We start from the raw sequence: 23,291 nt of genomic DNA on the forward strand, positions 1-23,291 counted from the left end.
CAGCTGAAGATAAAATTTCAGACACTGGGAAATCAGAGCTAAAGAGAGGAGAAAGACCCTAAACAGCCCTTCTGCCCTTGGAAAAGCTGCAATAAGAGCTGACCATCTCTCAGGCCATATGCTATTTTAATAATACTTCCCTAGGTTTCCATTTCCTACCTTTAAGCCATGTGTCTCATTTGTTCAGGTTTTTGGGTTTCTTTTCCCTCATGTTCAGGGAAAGCACTGGTTTCACTTGTTGAATGCATTTATTTTCCCTTTCATAAGCCAAATATCTGGTCATCCCAATAGTCTTGTGGGGAGTTTGTCATGCATCATGCTGCACAAAATCACAAACTTGGCCTTGATTTTCAGACCATTCACATACTGATCTATTGTTTCTGCATATCTGCAGGAGTCTGATATCTGGTAATAAATAAAAAGAGATATCCGAATGTCACATATTTCTTGGAGCTGAAATAGTCCTGGAACTGGACCATTAGTAGAGTTAACTTTGCATTATCCTTTTACACTACAGAGCTGAGACTACTATCAATACATCATGCCCAGTCACGTGAGGGAAAGCAGATGCTTGTCGTTTCTTTCCTCACCATCTTGCTGCTACATAAATACTGTTCAAGCATTTGTCTCCCCTTTCTCCCAAGCTCAGATAAGACCTCTGTAAAAAGCCATGGTTTGTCAGGTGCCATGCATCTGCTCCCCCATGAGACCAAAGCAGTAACAATCCGGTTGCCCTGGGGTCAGAGACACGGTGTGCAGGAACAAAGGCAAGGGATGAACTGACATGTTGCATGTGATTGCTGCACCCAGGAGCTGAACTGAGGTCCTTGACATAAATACAAGTACCATGTCAACTGTTCCAGTCTGGTTAATCTAGTATCTTGCAATACTTGTGTTATATCAATATAATGTGTGCCTGTGCTAGAAAACCAGATCATGCAAGAAAAGGAACCCATGAGAATGAAGGCTGCTGACACACTGCTAAATTGTCGGTGCAGGCAGACACCATCATGTTCAGCATTATGGCAGCTGGTCAGCCCATGGGCTTAACCACAACCAGCTGATGTGATGTTAAACATTACAGTCCCTGTCTGTGTTCAATGTTTAACAGCATGTTTAGCATTGTCTTAGTTACCAAGATTCCTCAGGGTTGTGTTTTATCATGATGAAATTTTCCAGTGTGGAAGAGCTCCAAAGGGCTAATGTTTTACAACCACTGGAACCTAAGACAAAACATAAAGTGTCAAAGAGGAATAGATGGGTTTAGCAAGTATGCTTGCCTTATGGCTATAAAGAGATCTTCCTCCTACATGTGGTATTGCCACAGGTGCAATCTGGGGAAAAAAGATCCTTTCTTTAGGAAGGAGGCACTGGTAGCCGGCATTTTTCTCTCTGGGGTCCTCCATTCTGGAGCAGCCTTCACCATCTTTGTATGAAAAACCTCAAACTCACTGACTTGGGGGCATCCTGGCAAGGTCCACCTGTTTTATAGTTCTTATTGGAGATGACAGGTTGAGTGAATCAAGATTTCAAGTGGAGAAAGACTTTTTCTTTGGCACAGGAACTTTTCCAGTAGGGCAAATTAGGATACTTGGATTTTTATCCATAGCTCTGGTGTGTATTTAAAATAATTACCCAAGTGTGGAGAGCCATCATGATGGGTACTTTATAAATAAGCAGAGAAATAAGAAAAGATAACACATTATGTCATCATATAACTCCTAGAGTCTGAGTTCTCCACTGAGCCTCTTCCCAGATATTTAAGGAGCTATCTAAGAACTATTCAGCCCCAAAATCAACTTTGGAGAAGGTTGGACCTAGGTTGACAAGCAAGTTCTGGATCTGCCTCCTTTATCTATTAGGAAATAAAGTCCATCTTTGATCAGAACCTCCCTCAACTTTGAGAAATTATGAGTATGCTTCAAAAATGGATCTTTGCTCCTCCAGTTTTTGTCCCCTGGACAGATGGATTCTAATGTGACTGATCCTTAGGTTCTTGGCACAGTTGTACTGCATTGGGTTGCAATGGATCCCTAGATCCTTGACAAAGGCTCCTTAAGGAACTTTGAAGTTCTCCTGCCAAACATTGCAAAAACTGTCTAACTCTCCAAAATTAAACTTCCAAACAATACATGTAGGCATTTTAGCATCCCACATTTGTTTAAAAAACAAAGGAAAAGAATGGAGAATAATCCACTTTCCTGAAACATTAAAGTAAACTAAAAGAGGCAAAATCAGGGAACATAAAATTAAGGCACCTCTCACTAGCGGCATGTCATCCGACAAAGTTGATTGGAATTTTAGCAAAACTGGGTTATGTTAGACGTGCATTTTATTTAAAAAAATCACTGAAAAATGTTAATTGGGAAAATATTTTCTGCCCTTACCTTTGCAATCATACCGGCTATGCATAACAGGACAAACCAAAAGAAATTTGTATTGGCACTGGAATTCTCTGGCTTTTGAGGAAAATAGGGTGAATCATACTTGGTGGCTTGATCCAAAATCTATGAATGACCGTGGAATTTTGCCTATTCACTGCATCGAGTATAAGATCAGGCCATAGTATTTTAATGCAGTCATAAGTAAAATGTAAATAAATTATTACATTAATCTCTTGCCTATCTCTGTAAATTGACCATGTAAGGTCCAGGAACGAATATTATATATTTTATTTAAATTGGCTTGACTCTTTACAATGTTTTTGGTTGCTTCTTTAGGAATAAAACCATGTTTTCATGTACCTCTGCACATCTCAAAGATCTCTTTCTTTGGGCAGCTCTTTTTAAACACCCTGAATGTTGGACAGTCATCCAATGCAGACACAGCAAATGGTTGTTTCATTTTGGTCCTTTTCAGCAGTTCAGCTGCCAGATAAGACTCACCACAGCACTTTTGTCACTTGTACAGCTACGTCAATGTGGCTTCAAATTCTGGAAACCCAAGACATGAAGGCAGACTCTTGTGAATAGCAGTGATGTTTCATGATTTTCAGTGGAGGAAATAAGTCAGAAGCCAGAGGAGACACTCAGCCACCCTTGGTACTCTCAAGAATGGGTCCTGCAAGGGGAGAAAAGAAGTCTGTAGGAAAAGTTCTGGTTTTCTTTTGTTTTCTTTAATTAGCATCCCAGACAATTATGAGAAGACAATGTCTGATTTACAGAGCAGTTGAGATATTATTAAGGCTTCTATCACAGCACCATCATGTATAATGCTGTGTCCTTAAAAGGTACCATCTTCAGGATAGTTTCAGTAAGTGAAAGGCTTGGAAGCTATGTAAGGTAAACAAGAAGGTTGGTTTGTTGTTTTTATTCCTGGTGTACCCACACTTACAGCTGCCAAAAAGCAGGCAAACTTCTGCCTCCAAAAATAAAAAGTGATTATACTCTGTCTAACCAGCTCTACCCTTAACTGCACCACTGCCTATCACAAAGAGAAGGACAGATATGTATTTTGCGGTATTGTTTTTGGAAACATTCCTTTCAGGAGTTTGCAAGAATAATGCGGGTGTGGAGCTGAAGTTTCATGAGTGTGAACTCATGGTCCTGCAGAGTTCCCCACTGTTATTTGTGCATCTTCCTATGGGCACTGGACCCAGATTTTTTTTTTTGTTCACCAGAATATCACCAACTCTCTTTAAAGGACTGATTAAGTACCACTGATGCCTGTAGGAGCCTCTGCACAGGAGTCCAATGGCAGTTATGATCAAGTCCTTTGAGGAATGATGAGCTTTCCCTTGGAGATCAGCTTCAACCAGCAGAGCAAGGGTGTGTGCTGTTGCCTCCACATTCAGCTACGTTTACCTTGCCTCAGACCAGTCCCTGTGATTCTTCTTCAACAGCTGCTTTGCCCAGACTTTTTCCACATCATTAACAAAGACAAACTTTGGTCCAACTTTCAGACTTCTGTGCAATTTTGAGTAGGGGCCATATAAAAAGCCTTGTGACAGGAAGAGCAGGAGCATCAGCATCGCTGGTTTGTTGAGGTATTATTTCTAGCTGAAGACTGAAATTCTAGCCTGTCTTCATTACACATGTATGTGAACAGGTCTGAGCCCCATCCAAGGGTGTCTCACACCTAGTTCTCAAATGGTGAATGAATGGCCTCTTACACTGGACTTCATTTTCATCTAATTTTGTTACTGCTACTGGCTTATTGCCTGAACTTGCTCAAGTCACTGTGTCGCTTCATGCCTGTGTTTCTTTCCCCTCTTTCTGCATTTTACCACTTGTGCCCTTCAGTGTCAGGAGCCAGGGATTGGGTTTCACAGGGTCCCTATATGTGATTACAGGTGGTTCAGCCCTGACCATGATTTGGAAATCATGGCACCATCACAACACAAAGAGTAACAGCCCAACATGGGTGATTTCAGGCTTTAATCCCACAGCAAGGGAAGAAGACCTGGATGTGTGCTTTCTTTGCACCAGCATCTGAATTTTCAGTGTCACTAAGGACACCAGGAACCAAAGTGGATGGAGGAACCAAAGTGATCCTGAGTGGTTCCCTCTCTGCCCCTCTTGGCTCTCACCCACCTCTCCCAGGAGACCAGGCAGACGTGTATGACCACCTGGTGATGTGCAAGATGCATAGGAGAAGGGGGCTGGATCTCAGCTCTGTGTTTCTCTGCATTTCAGCTCCCTGCTAGCAATATGGGACGCAATATGGGACTAACAATGCGTAGGCTTCCTGGTTAGTTTGTTATTTGGAGCATCAATTATTTCGAGATTACATATGTTTCTAATACCTTTGGGCTGTTACCCAAAAAGACTCTGCAAACTTCTGAGTTTGAATCAAGTATAGAATTTATGTGACTAGCAGAGCATACTCAACAATGTTCGTGGAGATAGCAAAATAAACTCATGCCAGCAACGCAAAGAACGGTCACAATTCTAACCCCAGGATAAACTGAGAGTTCCACATATTCTTTGTGAGTAAATCTTTCCTATAATGCTTCTCCAAGTTGTGAAAAATGGTCATGCTTTTCCAGGAAAAAAAACCAAAAACCTCTCTTGCTAACAAAATTGTGAGAAATATTTAGAACAGCCAAGTAAAAATTATGCCAACAAAATAAAAAAAATTACTCAAGCAACCCCCAAGCCACAGGTACAGTTGCTTTCTCCAACTGATATCAGCTCCCTAAAGAGTGGCATGTTTCATAAATGAAACACTTCTTTCTTGTAAATATTGTAATTATCTTTTGACAAGCCAGAACTATCTTCCCACATCTGGACTGCCCCAAGCCATGGCAAGGATACTGCATTTTTTCAAAGTCTCACCTACTGTCACGCTTTTTAGGCATAGCAGCATTGCTATTTCACTGTATTTTACAGGTCTCAGTTAGCAGAATAGGGCAGCAAAATATTAGCCAACTATTACAGACAAGCAGTTCTGCGTTGCAAAGCCTTTTCCACACTCAAAATTGGACTGGTTTAATTCGAGGTGTGTTTTAAAATCAAATTATTAAGCCAGTGCAATCACTGGAATATTTTTAAAACTATGTTGTATTGATTTAGCTTAATGTGATCAGGAAATTATTTATACTAAATTGATACAGAGCAGATTTAAATCATTCTGAGTGACGAAATCTTGTACCAGTTCAGCTAAATTATTTTAGAGTCAATTTTATATGGATCATATCCCGCTGTTGTGCCAAGGAGCATGACCTGAAAGGGTAAATGAAAAAAAACATATAAAAGTGCCTGATTCATTACTGCAAAACTTCGATGTAAGTCTGCTGTTGTAGAATTGTTGCTGGCCACAGTAGTAAAACTCAGAATGCATTATAGATAGATAGTGCCTCGTCTAAGCATTTTGTAAGGTTTCCAATCCTAAAACAGGATGAGCTATTTTGGACATTTGGGGGTTTTTTGTTTGGGTTTTTTTAACGAGCCTGGCAGTAGTTCTCTGAATAATTTCCTGAGTTGCATATTCATTTTTCATTTTTTATTTAAAATTTCTGAACACTTCTATCATTCCAGGCCTAAAGAAAACAATAATATTAAACCTTACTTGACTTCTTTCAAGAATTATTGCTTTCTAATCAAGGTTGACAGTCTTTCCTTTCTTACAGAAATGAGGTAAGCTCATTTTTATAAATAGTGTATTTCCATCCAAGATCTGCTCTTTTCATTCTGCATAGGAAAGCAATAAAGGGGGGTGTAGGGATATTGCATTTTCAAATAAAATTTCCCCAAATTAAATCCTACAGAAGCTTAAGATCTGAGAGATGTTTCTTGTTGTTCTTCTACATTGTAAATACTGAGGGGTTAGATTACTTACATAAATTTCAGTCACCAAAAGCGCTGGCTATAACAAATGAACAAAACAAAAAAAAACCAAAAACAAAACAAAAGCAAAAAAAAGAGAGAGAGAGAACTCTGAAACAGCTGTAGCACTGTGTATGAGTCACTTGGGCTGTGGCAGAGATGTGAGTGCTGAGGTAGGAGTAACACTGCTCTGTGAGCTTACTGAGGCGCCTTGTTCCTCCAGGCAAAACGTGACCAGTGTCTGCTGGGCTCACCATGAACACCCTGCTGCTGAAAAGCAGGCAAGGCACATCAGTGGTTTGCTGAAACAGGCAGTCACCAGAGAGCCCATGGGTGAAATAGCCCATCCAGCTCTGTGGGCAAACAGGAACTGGGGCTGCAGGGTTGGGTGTGCAGGTTGGAGGGTCTGTGCTGGTGAGCTGCCCTGGGAGGGAGGAGCTGGACATTCTCCAGACAAGTGTGGGCCAATGGAGATGGGCAGAAAGATGAACATAATAATGACAAATTGGGATTTTTGGGGGCTTCTCTGCAAACCAGCACAGAGAGCTCTGTCACCCACACCCCAGCAAAAATTGTCATTTATCTCTGGAGGCAGGCAAGCATGTTGCCATGAATTACAGCAATTTAAGAAGCTCACATTTGCACTCGGGAGCTGGTAATTATTTACCAAGAAGTGCAATCATTACTGTCAGGTGATGATGACATTTCTCCCACTTTACCCATTCAGTAACTTTTTGAAGACTCTGTGTAAAATCTTTGTAGGGGGGTGGAATGAGGAGCACTGGCTTCCCTCCAGCACTGCTACCAAAAAGGGTGTGTATTTTGGCAGTGGTTTTGCTTGGAATATTCAATTCAGATTAATGTAATTTCAACATCTACTATCCCGAGTGTGTGGTGGTGCCACTAAACATACACATTTCCAAACTATGAAGCGCAGGCGGTGTCATTCAGCACAGGAGTGAAGTGATTCTTATCTGTCTCCCATGTGTGTACCTTTCAGATTAACTCCACCAAAACCAGTGGCATTACAAGGGTTCAACAGCAGCAGCAGTGGGAACAGGCCCAAGAGAGGCAGTAGATTATTCAGGCCATTTGAGGTTGGGAACTGTGTTTGTTTGATCATCAATAATTGTGTTAAGGATGTAGCACCATATTCTGGTTGCAACCATCCAGCCCACTCACACTTCACTTGCACAAACATGGGGGCAGCTGGGAGGTGATGGGAGGAGAAAGTCCTTCCCTGGGGCAAACAAAGCCAAACCTTTCTCCAGTCACTGCTCTCCCTGCTCAAGGGGGCTGTCTTGTCTGGAGCTGTGTGCAAAGCAAGGCCATGCTATAATGTCTTAGGATGGAGGGCGTCCTGGGGCTCTGATGTGGCTGTTCCTTCTTTTTTAATCTAATTCATAACAACCACATATGTCAATCTCTACAGTATTAATTGGGGATTTCCTACCCTTATGAATCTAGTACAGTCTTTAGAAAAAGGCCTTGGATTGCAGATAATGAATGCACACCTTCTACTATTTTTCTTCTGTCCCTTGCATATTTCTTGTGTATATTGTAAATTCAATATGTGAATATGTAAATTGTATATTCAATTCTACTGCTGAGACTTCCCTTGGTTTCCCATTATATCATCCACATAATCTTGTAGGGATAGATGTCTTCTCCATTCTCGCTGCCCAGTTATTTGTTTGCTTGCTCATTTGCATATCAATAACTTTCAAATTTCATATTTTTATGAAGGCATCTTCAGTCTTGGGCAGAGGAGCATCCTGAAAAGAGTATTCGGGCCAAGAAAAAGAGACTAATTTTATTTTGCTGAATCATCAAATGTCTCCGAAAAAATTACAAGCTTCATCCTGCAAGAAACTACAAATGGACAGACCACATAGGGAATTGCTCCTACACAGGTACAGCTTACTACAGCCTGGTCAGCCCAGCAGTGCCATTTTCCTTCAATCTTGGCCAACTCAGTGAAAATCCCTGCTCTTGGGCAATCCTGTTTTAGAGTCAGCCTTTGCTCCTGAGCAGCCCCATTGAGCCAGACCCTGCTCTGAGAGCTGTGTAAATAGTCAGTTAACAGTGATGATGACCATCTCAGGGGTTTGAGTCCCTCACTTGAGTTACTCTTAATTGCCTGCACTACATTTTTGCTTTCCCAAAACCTGGCAGTGTCTTCATAAGACTGAAAAAGCAGAGCTAGGCAGAGAGCCTAGGAGATGAGCCCTTGTGTTCCCAGTGACTGCACAGGGCACCATTTGCTGTATGGATGCTGTTATTCATGTGAATAGATTACTGTTCCATTCCTGTCATTTTAAAATTTATCCATCTTCATGGATACTTTCAAACACAATATTTAATATCCAGGTGGTTTCCTTTGCACTTTCTCCATAATAAAATGTTATGAGGGAGCAGAGAAATATCTGCCACTGCCTTTAAAACTGTTGATTATTTTCAGACTACATTTCTTGAAGAAATAGCCTGGTATACACACATATCAGAAGGCAAGTGAACATGTGTCAGGCAAAAGAACTAGCATTTAAAACCCATAAAATAAGTAATTTATTAACAAAAATGCAATATGAAATACTTTACAAAGTTCTGGTTTCTTTTGTATTTTTAAAGCACAAGAAAATATATCTCTTTTCTCTTAATGTAATATCTCTAGTTGGCCACAAAGAGGAAGTTCACTGTCAAAAAAATACCTGAAAAAAGCTCACCATAGATAGGAAAATTGAGCAAGAAAAAAAAAACCTTTATCCTGCTCATTACTTTGTCATATTACCTGAACAGCCACCCTTTTGCATTTTTGCCAGGGACTGTTTGATGCCAATGCTTAGGTTGGTGCTGTAGCAGGGAAGCAGAGCATCCTCAGCCCCTGAAGCTCTGAGCCCCTCTTCTGCGCTTGGGCACTTCCTCATGCCAGCGCTGGGTTGTCATCTGGAGCAAAAGCGTGGGCATCCCAAAGCTTCTTGGGAAGTGGGAATGTGCTTCTGTATATACAGTCATTGCTAAATCTAGTGGTGAGTTACTGTGCAGACTTTCGGACCAGCTGTAGCTTGTTATTTGCATGACTGTGTTATTCCTGACTCATGCTTTATTTTAGGGACATTAACCTGCCTGTGTGCTTCTGCTGGTGACTTACTGGTAACCTTCTGTGCTATGCCAAGCTCAAGACTCCTCAGTAAAAGACTCTTTGTGAGTCTTCATTTGTTTGTTTTTTGTTTGTTTTTTAATGTCTCCTTCTCTTTCCTACCCCCTCCTGTGCCCTCTCTCTTTCTCTTTTTCACCCTGTTGTCTCTTACTCTCTGTTTTTTGTTTCTCAGAGAGGGCATCCACACCAGGAGCTGGGTAAGGACATGTCACCTGTAATCTCTCTACTGCCAAAACCCATCATTACCTTGCTGAGAGATCCAGTGACCAGCTCCCTATCCACAGAAACAGCCCAGACAGCAGCATCTCCCTAAACTGGGAACCAGGGCTCCAACAGAAAGCCTCAATTTGTCTAGGTCCCTGTGTGCTGGAAAGAGAATAGGTAATTAGGCAAACCTCCTCAGCCCACCATCACCAGCAGTAGCAACAGGTTGGATCTAATTCTCAGGCTGGAACAGGGCAGGGCAGCAGACACAAATCCTGATGTCAGCTGGAGTCACTTCAGGATGCTCCCTCCATCCCTCCCACCATGAAAGCTATAAGCAACCTGTCTCCTCCCTCATTAGAGCTAGGAAGAGGGAAGAGAGGAGCAGAGAGGAGCAGAGAGAAGGGGAGATTGTCAAGAAGGAAAGCAAGAGAGGAATTAAGCAAGAAAGATAGCAGGTAAAGAAAGAAACACATAAGAAACTGCATGTTCCTCTTAGTTTAATTACTGTGTCTTTTATCTCTTTCTAGTTAAGTTAAGCTAACATGATCAACATTTTGCCTGGTTTTCACTCCTGATCATTCAGCACCTTTTTTTAATCTTCAAAATCAAAATATTTTTTTTCAAATTACAAATTACCTTTTAGAGCATTTCTCCACCAAAATGTAAACTTATGTGGTTGAACATGATAAAAAATTACATGGAATTACAGTTCTGGATAAGGTAGACAGAACCATATCAAACTAGCAGTGCTTTCAGTTAAAAATTTGATGTTAAAGGTACCTAACAGCCACGAGGTATTTGGTGTTGGATAGTTGTTTACCAGGGCAAAAATGTCAAGTGACAGTAGGTTAGCATCAGGAGTTGACCTGGAGACTGTCATTTCTCCTTTATGAACCTGGAGACTGTCATTTCTCCTTTCTGTGACTTTTTGTCATTTGTCTGCTTCCCTCAACAAGAGTCCTCAAAGTAGGAAGATTAATGTCTCATGTTTCATTGCCTAAAACTTGCCAGCCTGGTTTAAAGACTGTATTGCAAACACTGTATCATTGCATCACTATATTTGCAAACACAAATTGCCCTTGGTAGCGTAATTCAGGGGTAGAAGGAGGTGTATGGGGTCAAAGGGAAAGCACAGTCACCAAGTTCTGCATACTCCTGGCTGACCAAGGAAAGCTTATGGAAAATAACACATGGTGGGGCTTCACATAGGAATTTTCACCCACAACCTCTTCTTGCTGCTCTGGCTTGGGCTGTGACTGAGCCTGACTGGTGGCAATGATTCCCCATCTCCTTGATGTCTGGGAAAGTTTCCCACTATCAAGGGATTTCCTTCTGCCAGGACCATAACCATCTTCTTTCTTAACCCTCTTCTCTTTTTCATTGTCACTTCTTTTGAGACTTTTTTGGCAATTCTTTCCCAGCCACCAAGGCCTACGTTTCACAATCTAAATAGTGTATGTGCACATAACTAAAAGCACAATATGCTGTCAGTCTCCTAACAGGTGTTTCTGATTCACATCTCTATTAACAAGAGAATTTAGGGCAAAAATTGATAATCAACATATATTAGTTGCAACTAGCAAGCAGCAGGCCTCTGCCTGATGTTCAAAATCTCATTTTGGGCCATTCACACAGACATACATATACACAATTTTCTTCTGTCTGTTAGCATTCACAGTTTAAGCTCTTACTCGTCTACAACATCCACAGTTCATTGTTAACCACTGAGGGATTACCTGTCCAGGAATAAAGCCTGGGCTGTGAAGATTTGCACTTTGTTGGAACATGTGTGACACCTCCTCTCCCAGCAGACTCACTGGATTTCTGCTCAGGTTGCTCTTCCCAACCCTCTGTACTCTACAGTAAAGGAAATTTGTAGAAACTAAGCATCCCTAACACAACTACAAGTGAAATTGGGATGAACTCTGCCAGCTTGGGCTCTCATGGGCTGCTCTTCACCTAGAACACAAGAAAATGGGCAGCCAAAGGGAGGGTGAGTGGGATTTCCTGAAATTAATGAAAGAGATGACATTTCCTTTTTGTTTTGTTTTGTTTTGTTTTGTTTTGTTCTGTTTTGTTTTGTTTTGTTTTGTTTTGTTTTGTTTTGTTTTGTTTTGTTTTGTTTTGTTTTGTTTTGTTTTGTTTTGTTTTTAATCTAAAGGAATAGGGTCTGACCTGGTGGAAATTCCATTACTCGGGAAAAGCTGGCAAAAAACCCCTGACATGCTTCACACTTCTGACCCATTTAAGCATTCCCATCAGTGTCATCATCACAGAGCCAGTCATCCATCTAGGGAAGGAAAACCATACCATGTGACTTAGGGTAAGTAACGTTTTTCAAACAACTTCAAGAGAAATAACAATGTGCTTGGAGAGTTTTCAGGGTGAAATATATCAAGAAAATTATTTGGTAAGAATAATTCTTGCAGTGCTATTTACTGTCACACATTCATATCAGGAAGTAGAAAAGGACATGTGGGACAGAGAGCCAGAGAGAAAGAAAAGAAGGCAAATCTCCTCCCACACACTGAAAAGATGCACCACTTCCGCATTGCTTTGAACTAAAAGAGCCCAATAATTATGATTTCACATTTCCAAGTGTACTAAGCCCAGTACTACACAAATAGCCTCACTGTAGTAATATGCTGCTAGCCACTAATCCTAACCCTGAACACACTCTCCAGAACGGATCAAGCACTAATTCTGGTTGTGGCTAGCCTTCTGTTGAGTTTTCATTAACTCTGTATCACCCAGGTCTTCATTAAACCCTTTTTATCTTTTGATGCGCTCATCCTGACATGTCTTGAATGGTCAAAACCCAGACTGTATGCTCACAAAATGGGACAAGATTCAGGGACATCAACTAAGAGTATGATTTGTACTGGCTCATGAAAGAATAGCATCTTACAGATTTTTAGTCATGTAAACCAGAGCCTGCTATGGTTTTGCCAGGAACAAAGCTGCTGGGTGGCCTTCCTATGAGCAAGAGTTGGCTCCTGGGATAGACAGTCCAAATGCCTGCAATGCAGGCCAACCTGAGCTCTGTTCCCAATGAGAAATTGAATCAAGATCCAATGAATCAAGATTCAACTGTCTTGGCTAGTACTTTTCAAGAATTTGTAAGACCTTCCCCGAGAAAGCACCTCGTGTGTATGTTGGTTTAAGTTGACAGAGCTCAGAAATGCACAAGGCCAGAAATGCACAAGGCTCACGCTGACTCCCTGAAACCAACTCTGCAGGGACTTTGTCACTCCACCCTTCTAGTGAATGGACACAGATATGTTTTCAACTTGGAAGATGATAAAGAGTTTTTAGTTCAGTGATCCTATCTAACAGTAAAAGGCTGTTGCACTAAAACTGCTCTTATAAGGAATCTTGTTCCAAACCAAAGTTCATGTAGCAATGAGAAGACTGCATGAAGACCAGGTCCTGAACAGATGCTTAAGTCTATGCATGCAAGCAAATCTTTTAATGCTGTAGAAGTTATTCTACTCATGTGCACACTGGGCACAAGGCATTTCTTTTGCAGCAGAACAATGAGTTCACAACCCCTCAGCAGAAACAATTCTGGTTTCTGTACATTTTCTTTCATTTTTGAAGCAATATATCAGCTTTTCAGTATCTCCCTGAAAAAGGAGATTCCTGTCTGATAGAGCACAGCAACAAAAGGGAGCACAGATTTTTATGGCTTTTGTCATCTTTTAATATTATTTTATGAGCTGTGGTTATAGCAGTTTCAAGCCATAGCCATTGCATGCTGCTTTGTTTCTACTTATCAGACACAAAGCCAAAACGAAAAGAAAAGCTAACATTTTTGACATGCTTCATCCTGTGCAAGAGAACAGCCCATAACAGTTTGGAAGAAAACACTGAATTGAAAAAATAAGGAAAGAAATAAAGAAAAAGAAAGGAAAGCTCTTATTTTTATAGAATTATTATTTGAAAGACATGGTATATGACTCTGTAGCTGAGTGGTGTAGCTGTACATTGCACAGGCTAGTGTATGCCTCTGACATGCTAAACACTGATATCTCCTTATAATGATGTGTTAATGTAAAGGGAGTGATTTTGCAAAATTTTATGCCTTATTAAGGAAATGATTCAAGCCCAGGAAATGTGCGGGTTAAGTACTTGCTTTCATAAACATGGGTTATGGTGGAAAAAAGATTTTAGATATTATGTGGAAAAATGCAGTAAAAAGCGCTGAATTAGCCCATTCCATTACATTGAATTGTTCAGCAATTATGGTCATCCCCCAGCCTAGAAAATTAAAGTATATGATGAAAACCCAATCTAAAGATATCCACTGCTGTGCTGCTGAAGACATAGCATCTCATTCTTTAGAGTCACTTCGGGCTTCAATGACCAACCAAAGTTAACCAAGGAATAAGTTTGAACTAGCTACAGTCACAGTCTGGGGCTGCCATCTGCTCTTTCCTTTCGCTTCTCACACCATCCACACTGCAACTAGGAATTGCAGCAGATTTTCCGGGGCTCAGATGTGTTCTTTGTAAGGAGATCTCCTACAAAGTGCTCAGTTGCAAAGCAAGAGCAGCGTTCTGCGCTCTTCATTCCAGAAGGCAGGATCAAGCCACCAGGCAGTGTGATGGGGATGGCCCGTCTCGCTGTGGAAGGAAACTGTGCTGGGTGGGGTGGAAGAAATAATTTCCAAATATTCATTTGAACTTGCAAGCCACTTTGTATTTCACCATTTTCCCTGAGCCTTCATGTTGCCCTCTCCACAGCCATGTCAGTGCTGGGGATGTGTAAATGAGCACACATGGTCTTCATGCACATGCTTGAGCAGTGTCTGTAAGTCCCTTCCAGGCCAAATCTCTACCTGACACTGATCTTCTCAGTGCTATTTATGATCTAGTATTTACTAGAGATATTCACACCTAGTGGATATTAACTTAGAAGACCTTTCAGCTCCAAAACCTGACCCTTCTTTCTTGCCTTGTCTTGGTTGCCTCTCCCCAAAGTTCAGAAGCAGTAACTTTAGCCATATTCTTTTTTCCTAACTTTAAAAATAATAATGTGCCTTCTCAGTATAAAATGTCTGTCTCCTCCACTCCCAGCCTCCTGGGGTTGCCATGGGCATGGTCTGTAAATTATGTGGAGGCACTCAGCCCTCAGCTCAGCTCTAGTCAAACATTAGCTGCAATGTTTACCCTTGTGTAATCTTCAGTTTTGCATTAATTTAATACTGCTCAGCACTTTTTAACATATTCAGCAAATCTGTGGCACATAGTGTTTTGTGTCTGTATCTCCCCCATGAAACCAGGTTTTGATTTTTAACCAAACTCATCAAAGCAAACTCCTCATAATACTCTCCCTCTACTTTGATCTTTACATAATTTAAAAAAATAAAGTTGCTTTATGTCATAATTCAGCTATACTCTGAGGGTTTTTTCCCTTTTACCTTCAAGGACAGCAAATTGGAAATTGTTTTCATTTTTCTTTCACATTTCGCAAGCAACATGTTCTAGTTGGTTTTGAGCAGCAGAAGGTAGTAAACATCTCCCAATTAATAATTCTCAGGTAATATCATGGCCTCTTCGAAGCACAGATCCCAAGAAATTCAGTTCATAACACAAGCAAATAGAATTCTCTTGGAAGCTCTGGCTAGAGGACAGTCAGAAACTGAATGGGCACACGTCATCATTTTTAATCAGTCTTCCCTCTTTGAGCCTTCTTCTGAGCAAAATAAAACAAACAGAAACCTTGGACTATGTAGTTAGAAAGCCACTAACCTCCTGGCTTCAAAACTGCAAAAATCCCACTGAGCTGGAAAAATCAGCAACTAAAGCCACACAACTTGGATATCTCACCCCAGCCCCGTTACAGGTAATCCCACCGAGAAGAGGGAAGGCATTTTGTTAAAGCAAAGACTGAAGTAAAGTAAAAACCAGACCTGGGACTTTTTGGCTGATCCACTCAATAATGATCGAGAATTTCATATCCATCAAGGACACTTGTACAACTCCCACCACACAGAAGAGTGGGCAATCAGGCTCTTGCATCAGCATTTGAATTGCATGATCTTTTCTGGACCGGTGAGGTACTCCAGCGCATGCATCATCCCACCTACACCTATTAGTAACTCTGCAAGGATCAATGGCTGTGCATTGAAAAGATTCCTAGCTCTTTTTGTTTCATTGTGTGGGGGCTCAGGCAGAGCCTGGAGAAGAGCAGGAGGAGCTGGAGGCAGTGGGGACCATTTTCATCCATGTCACAATGCCCTGGTGAGAAGCTCTGGCAGCAGCAAGGGCACTTAGGCTGTGGTTAGAGGCACAAAGTCCAAGAAAAAGAGCTGCTTGAGCTCCACCACTTCCCCTTGCAGCTGATTTTTCATCAAATCTCCCTTACTGTTCTGCTCCCACCCCAAGGACTTTACATGTCTGAGCATGGCCCTCAGGGAGGGGGGCTGCCCTCAGTCTCCAGCACACTAAATTTAGCACAAACAGCAAAAATCCCAGCACAAACAAGGGAGAACACAGAGCTTGCTGTTCCTTGTACATGAGACAATTCCCTTCAACTTACTGACACACATCACTTCCTTTCTTGTCCCATTTGGGGAAGTGTACAATTACGTGTGCGGCCGGGAGCTGGGAGAGCCGGGCCGGTGCTGCTGCACGGTACCCGCTGGCTCCACGCTCCCCAGGGACCCCCTTGATCTGCTCACGCCTGTCTGAGGCCCTGCTCAAGCCAAAGAGATTAAGGAAAAGTCAGTGAGAATTTAGGCACGCCTGGCTCCAACCAGCCGTTTGCACCAATTCACAAAGGGAAAAGCTTGGAAGTGTTTCCAAAAATACAGGCCATTCATGTGAGTTGAGTCTGCAAGGGAGCCTAACGTGCCGACTTTCCCCATAATCAGGGTTTACCTCAATTCTGTTTATTCTCTAAACTCTGGTTTCCCAACAGAAACAGCTCATCACACTACACCCTGGCTTGACAAATGTGCGGAAGGCTTTTGTAAAGAGCTAGAAGTAGAACAACCCAGCTGTTTCTTTAATGAGAACTGTTGTTAGCAAACTATCTCTTCATTTTCCCCAAGCATTTTTTTGGGGAAAAAAAGATATTAATAATAATTACATACAATGGGAAGTTGCCAGATTGATGGCACTGAAAAGGAAGGGAGTATCTCAGCCCATGGACAATTACCAGTGTGAACAGTAGCAGCATAGCTGTCCCCACAGCCTCTGGTGAGGGAGCAGAGGAGGGAACCCAGGCTTTATTCTGGAAACAAGTGAATTATTCAGAGCAAGACATTTGCCAGTGTGCTTTCACTTTTCTTTTTTTATACTTCTGATTTGAGGGGCGAATTTTTGCAGGGTGCTTATGATTTCAGAGATTTCTTTCTCAGAATTGTTGAACAGCTCTTGGCCCACATGACATCCACAAGCTATTCACAATGAGGTTGCACAGGTTGAACAGAGTGAGGGAGGTTAGATCTGGATGCAGGTTGGGGTTGTAGGCCACCAAAAGCTAGGGAAAGAACTCACACTGGACAACTTCCACACCAGGGCTCAGCCCAAAGGCCAGAGTGATGCTGCATGTCCCTTAGCAGATGAGAGAAGGCAAGAGCTCAGTGTCTGTGCAATGCAAACCAAGTTTGTGGTTACTGTGCTCATTGATCAATGTCAGTCCACCCATGCAGTAATATCACATTAGCTGTGCTGCATCCACACAGCTACCAGTGGAGGTACAGAATGTGCATGCAGATGTAGCCACCAGGCTCATTATTTTTCTGTCCCTATCACTTTTGTAATCAAATGTCAGGATTGAATACATGTATTTATTTCTTTCAGCATTTGCCTGGCTATCGACCTGAGTTTCCATTGAAGAGGGGCATGAACAGCATCAGCACAAATTAAGTTCTCAAAATAAATCAAATACTTATGAGAAAATAAATGCACACTATTTTGTCTTCTTTGATGCTACTACAGGATGGACCCACAAGAACAGTGTGGAGGAGAGACAGTGATTTTCCTGCAGTAGGATGGCTAATAAATCAAGGGCAACACAACCTGGACCAAATTCAAACCACTCTAGGCTCTTCCCTTGTATTACTGCCAAACCCTGAGCCACTCAGTTCTTCTCTGTCTCACCCCCCAAAAAATATGTTCAGATTCCAAACACAAAGCTTAATTGTTTATTAAGGAAGTGGTTATGATGGGGAAATAATGTCGATGTGGAAGAAAGAGCAGGAGAGTTTTACAAGATGCAGTAGAATTTATCATCATCTCCTCCAGATACACTCCCTCACCCCTTTGTTCTTTTTTTCACTTTTGCTTTAATTTCTATTGAAATAGAAGTCACTTCTCTGGCTGTGGACAGGATGGTATGCAAAACCCACACAGGATGACTGCATTGTATTGATATAATGAAAAAAGATCAACTTTCCTTTTATTCATAGCCCTCGGAGACCTCTGATTAAACATGTGGCCTTGTTTAACCTCTGCTTTATTCTCTCAGTGCAGCTGCTGTAACTACAAACCAAACATGTTCTACACCCTGTTGCAGTGAATTGATGTATCTCCTGTTAAACAAAATAAAATCATGCATGGTAACTGAACTGAATTTTTCCCGTTGAGGGTGTAAGACTGAGAGCTGGTACCTAACTATCTATTCCATGTAATGATACCCAATGAAAGTAACACAAAAGTCTGTAATCACTGGCTGTAATACTTTGGCTGCTTGGTTTATGTGACTGAATTAATCTCTCCATCATGTCCTGTGGAGTTGTATCTGGGGCAGACTCACACTAATAAATTACTGATGTTAGAATCATAAAATTCTCGATAATGGAGCAAGGCACAAAACACTCTGGCTTGTTCCTAAATCTGCAGTGCTCACATCATGTATATCTTTATTCAGTGATGCAGGATGACTCACAAAAATGTTAGCTCAAGATATATTTTAAACTTCTGAGCTAGCACTGTCCTGAGAAGAAAATTCTAATTTTGCTTCCTGTGGGCATACTTCTGAGAGCAGATTATAAATCTGAGTAGTGAAAATTGCTCTCTCTTTTTTTCCACACAGGCAGTTTTGGAAGATCAAGACTTTTCTCTGTGAAAACAGCAAATTGCCCACATAAACAATTTACATGCGCACTCAAAACCAAACTTCCCAAATCCCATGCTCCTGTTCTCCACCGTTGCAGTATGTTGCTCTCTTCTCTGGTTGATCAAAGCTTGGCTTTGTGAGATTGTCCCTAGTTTTGCAACACCAAATCTAGATCTTTCTACTGAGGCAGAAAACATTCACTCTCTAAAACCAGCAGGGCCTGTTCCATTTCTGCCTGGATGCAGTCAGGATCACACATTCATTCTGGGTGCTTCAACGGGAAAGCTGTACTGAGACCCTTTTGAATGTCCAGCTTTGAGTGTCAGGCATGAAACAAAGAGAAATGTGCTCTCCCATTGTGGGACACAAGGCAGCACCAAACAAACCAGAACTTCCAAAGGGAGTAGCACAGCTGCCTTCCCACGCTGCCCAATCCAGGCTGTCTAGCAGTCCCTGCCTCTGCCAGTGCAGCTACTCTTCTCCTGGGAACCCCTTACCTCCTTTTAAACCCAGGTCAAGGCGATCACCTTGATTCCACCTTCTATCCCAGATCCTCATCTTCTGTTTACTCAGCATGTCCTGTTTTTGTCTTTTGGAGCATATTAAGTGCTTCTCTCAAGAAATTAAATCCATGCATGATTTTGGGAATTGCTGGCTTCAAGGACTGCTCCCTCTGGAGAGCACAGGAAAGATGACATCTGCTGTAGTTTTCTGCAGTACTGCGGAGTTATCTTCCAGTAGTCTTCCAGAATCAGTATCACAGAAGAGTTGAGGTTGGAAGACATTTTGGGAGGACATCTGGTCTGTACTTCTCTGGTCTCCTGACCATCTCTGTGGTCCTTCATTGGACTCTCTCCTCTGTGTTCCTGTCTCTCTTTTCTGAGCCCAGAACTGAACATAGTTCATTTTGTGAGAACGTCATATTTTCAGTGAAAAGCAACAACTAAAGACATATGTAGACAATGAATTCAATTCAGGCCTATTGGCTGGATGAATATGGCTGACACACACAAAACAGAAATGTCGCCTTGGAGGCAGTTAAAGTACATCCTTCTCTTTTAACCAACAAGACATCAAAGGTAATGGTAAAATGGGTTTGCTTTCTGACAAGAGGAGGTTACTAGGTCATGGACTCCTTTTCCAGACATCTGTATATTCTTCAGCATTTGTCTGTAGTTTTCAAAATTTGCCAGGAGCAGTGGATTCGACCAGATTCCAGGGGAAGTCAGTCCCCAGCAGGCAAATGCATTTGTGCATTTGAGCTTGTTATCTGCCTTTTTGGCATCCCTTGTGCACAAAGACTTACTTTCTGGCCACTCCACATAAATGAAAATGGGACCATAAGGGTGCCTTGGAGCCAGTGCAACACTGCCCATGTCTGAGGTTAGCTGTCTGTACTGCTTGCCTGCTAGGATGGACCCTGTGAGATTTTTCAGGTCAGTCAGGCCCCAAGTTTCAGGGACCTTGAAGAGGCCACAATGAACACACAGCTTGAAAAGTTTAGGCATGGCATTTGTCCCAGGCCACCTAGCACTCAATTTCCAGGCATGTTTCAAGGGTTAACATGAGCAAGGGGCTGTTCTGGTGGGAAATTCGGACAGGTACCACTTTTAGGTAGATGAAACAGTCCAATATGTAAGCAGGCCCTTCCATGGCAGTAAATGGTGTAAAGGACATTTCATCTACCACAAGACCCATCAAGATGAGCCACAGCGGTGTTTTCAGTGGTCCCAATCCCTAGGGATGTTGGCCCACATTGCAAAACCCCTGTGAGAGGCAACACATGTGCCTGACTCCCCAGCAGGCCGGTGGCACCAGCAAAGAGGAATGCATCTGGTCCAGAGACAGGCAGAGAAGGCACAGCATTGAGTACACCAGAGGCAGCAAGTGTGCATCTTTATTACCACAGGCATGAATGCAATATTTCACTTCCAACCCACCCATTCCTCTTTAACATAACATGTTTGAAATGGGGGGTGGATATTACAGGGGTTTCAGTCATGCTGTGTCAGCCTACATTCACTCTGTCACCAGCCCTGAGCACATTCCCAGGCAAGAGGAAAAACACCAACAGCTTTTTAGAAAGATGTTTCAGCCTACCTTGGGCCTTAGTTCAACTTCTGAGATCTTTCTCCACTGAGTCCTCAGGAGTCTTGGGTGGCTACCACCATATCTCAAACATGGAGGTAGAAGACAGAGATAAACCTTCGAGATAAGTCTAAGGCAACATTTCTGAATGATATCAACTAGGGAAGGGCTCTCATACAGAACATGCACTCCCCACAGCTTGCAGGCCAGTTGTACAAACAGTGTATGCCATCCTTTCCACCTTACACCTCACAAAGAGTCTGACCAGAACAACCAACCACCTCTGAATCGTGGATCTAGCTGGGGTTAGACGAACATGCCTCACCTTTTGTGTTGGAAACTCAGCACATGCTTGTTGGGAGATGTCCAGGCAATGCATGATCCAGCTGCTTCTTAAAGTGGGGGTTTCAAAACCTACCCATACTGACACTATTCGGCTTCCATTTAGCAGCACAAAGCTTTTCAAATCCATCATCTTTTTTTCAGTAATTAGTGCATAATGGTATTCAAGCAGTGTATCATAATTAGCTTCTGCCTTGTGACCCTTCTCTGCCACACACAGATTCAGAACACCTTTATGTTCTTCTAAAAGGCATGAATCTTTATGGTCAGGCATTTTTGCTTCTTTTTCTCCCCTATACCCACCCCAACAAACACTATCTTCTCATGAGTCAGTTAGGCAAACCTACAGAGTGTTGCTAGAATACAAACCTGAAATCCAGTAGCATTTAAAAGCAGATCTGCCTCTGTAGTCAGTGCAAATGTTTTCCCCTGTTTGAGCCACTTTCTGTAGTACACAATGCTATGAGCCCATGCAATACTTTCTGCACAGCTTACCCCTGAGTAACTTAGTCTGATCTCTGCTGAATAGGTGGCTATTTTCTTTTTTCTTTTTAAATGTGTGTGTTTGAGAGCTGGAAAGAATGCTCTGGGTTTTGAAGAGGCTTTATGGTTTAATCAAACCAGAGGTTTTGTGCAGCCATCACACCTATCACAACTGGAGTCTGGTATTATCCTGGGAAGAGAAGGGTTAATCTATTTAAGTCCAGCTACTAGGCAAAAGGGAAGAAGAAGAACTGTGATTTCAGGGGACTGTCCCTATTTACACCATCCACGAAAAGATAATCTTTCCCAAAACACACCATCCTTCTGCTGCTGAGCTTGGGGAGGTTTCTGGGGGTCAGATTAAACAGGGCTGGACCCTGGCTCTGCCTCTCATTGCTGGATGTTCAGTATGTGTGTAATGTTCTTTGCTCTTGAAATTTATTTCAAGGTCAGAGAAACTTACCTTCTGTGTATATTGGGTTGAGACATGTTTTGTTAGGAAAATTTATAAGATGGCTTGTTTTAACAGTTGTTGCTGTAGATTGATTGAGTAATATTTACTCATGCTATAATTATCTTATTTCATAGCAGTGAATGTAAGGAGGCAGCTAGGCATGCTGAAACCAGAATAACAGAAATCAGGAGATTTGCAGCAGGAGGCAAGGTGTTGTACTGTATGTACTGTTGTGTCTTGTTATTTATATCATGCTAAACTTGTTTTTCCAGCTATTTTTGCAAATGACCAGCTACCCAATAAATTACATCATTTCCAGCACTGAATGGCACCATGACATGTTAACTAGGAATTTAAGCACCAGAAAATAATCTTGACTGACTTGAAAGTGCAGCTATAAAAGCCCAATGAAAGCTAATTTTCTGGGATGGGGAGGATGGGGAGGGGGATAGGTAGGAAACAGGCAGGAGGAGGAAAGGAGGGAGCAGGGTTGGGAGACCGACAAAAAGAAAGCCTCATGCTCAACCAAATTCACATATACAAGTTTTAAAATTCTAAGTCTATAAATATATTCCCTGTAAATATTCATTTGTAGGTTGATCAGTCTCTCCTTCCTTGGCTGAGCCAACTCTGAACCCTTCTCATGCTTTCAGGTGTAGAGGAATATCTGACTGGAAGCTAACTGCAAAGAGCTGGTGCAAACCCAAATATGTGTAACTATATGTGGCAAAAGCCATCAAAGGGCACTGTAAAATCAGACATGCATTCCCCACTTTTACATTAAGCCTTTTGTATACAGGAGCAAGCCAGTGCGGATAGAAACAAGAATTCAAGAATTTTCTTGGTTTGGGTTTTTTACACACAAGCAGTTGCAAACTACTTAACCTCACAAAGACACTGTGGTCAGAGCCAGTAAGGAATGACTGATGCCCACCACCAGCAGGCACTTGGGCAGGGCTGAGCATGTCACCAGCACATTGTCTCCCCAGGACATCCAATCCAGGTGGGGTTGGATCCTGCTGGGCCTTCCTGCAGCCCATTTGCCCTGGGTTTCTTCACTGAGGGCTCACCCAAACACGCTCTGGGAGCTCTGCAGGACAAGAGGGAGCCTCTTCTGCTGAGGTGGCATCCCTGTAGGTGGTCCCAAGGCAACAGCCCGGGAATGAAGTGATGAGAAAGATGAGTGCATGAAGAAAAACCCTCTCCCCTCATCCCACAGTAGTCC

The 23,291-nt window shown here is 42.1% G+C and overlaps 1 long non-coding RNA gene across 8 annotated transcripts in view; it reads right to left on the reverse strand.

Annotated features, from left to right (window-relative positions):
* LOC134414544 (uncharacterized) overlaps positions 1-23,291 on the reverse strand; it is a 100,171-nt gene that overhangs the window by 37,074 nt on the left and 39,806 nt on the right. For all 8 annotated transcript variants that reach the window (XR_010026767.1, XR_010026771.1, XR_010026769.1 and 5 more), the window contains 2 exons: positions 9,670-9,789; positions 2,886-3,060 (listed from right to left, as the gene is read on the reverse strand). This is a non-coding gene — a long non-coding RNA (uncharacterized LOC134414544). The remainder of the gene's footprint in view (positions 1-2,885; positions 3,061-9,669; positions 9,790-23,291) is intronic.

The sequence above is a fragment of the Melospiza melodia genome, chromosome 2 (assembly GCF_035770615.1).
Source record: "Melospiza melodia melodia isolate bMelMel2 chromosome 2, bMelMel2.pri, whole genome shotgun sequence".
Classification (NCBI taxonomy): Eukaryota; Metazoa; Chordata; class Aves; order Passeriformes; family Passerellidae; genus Melospiza; species Melospiza melodia.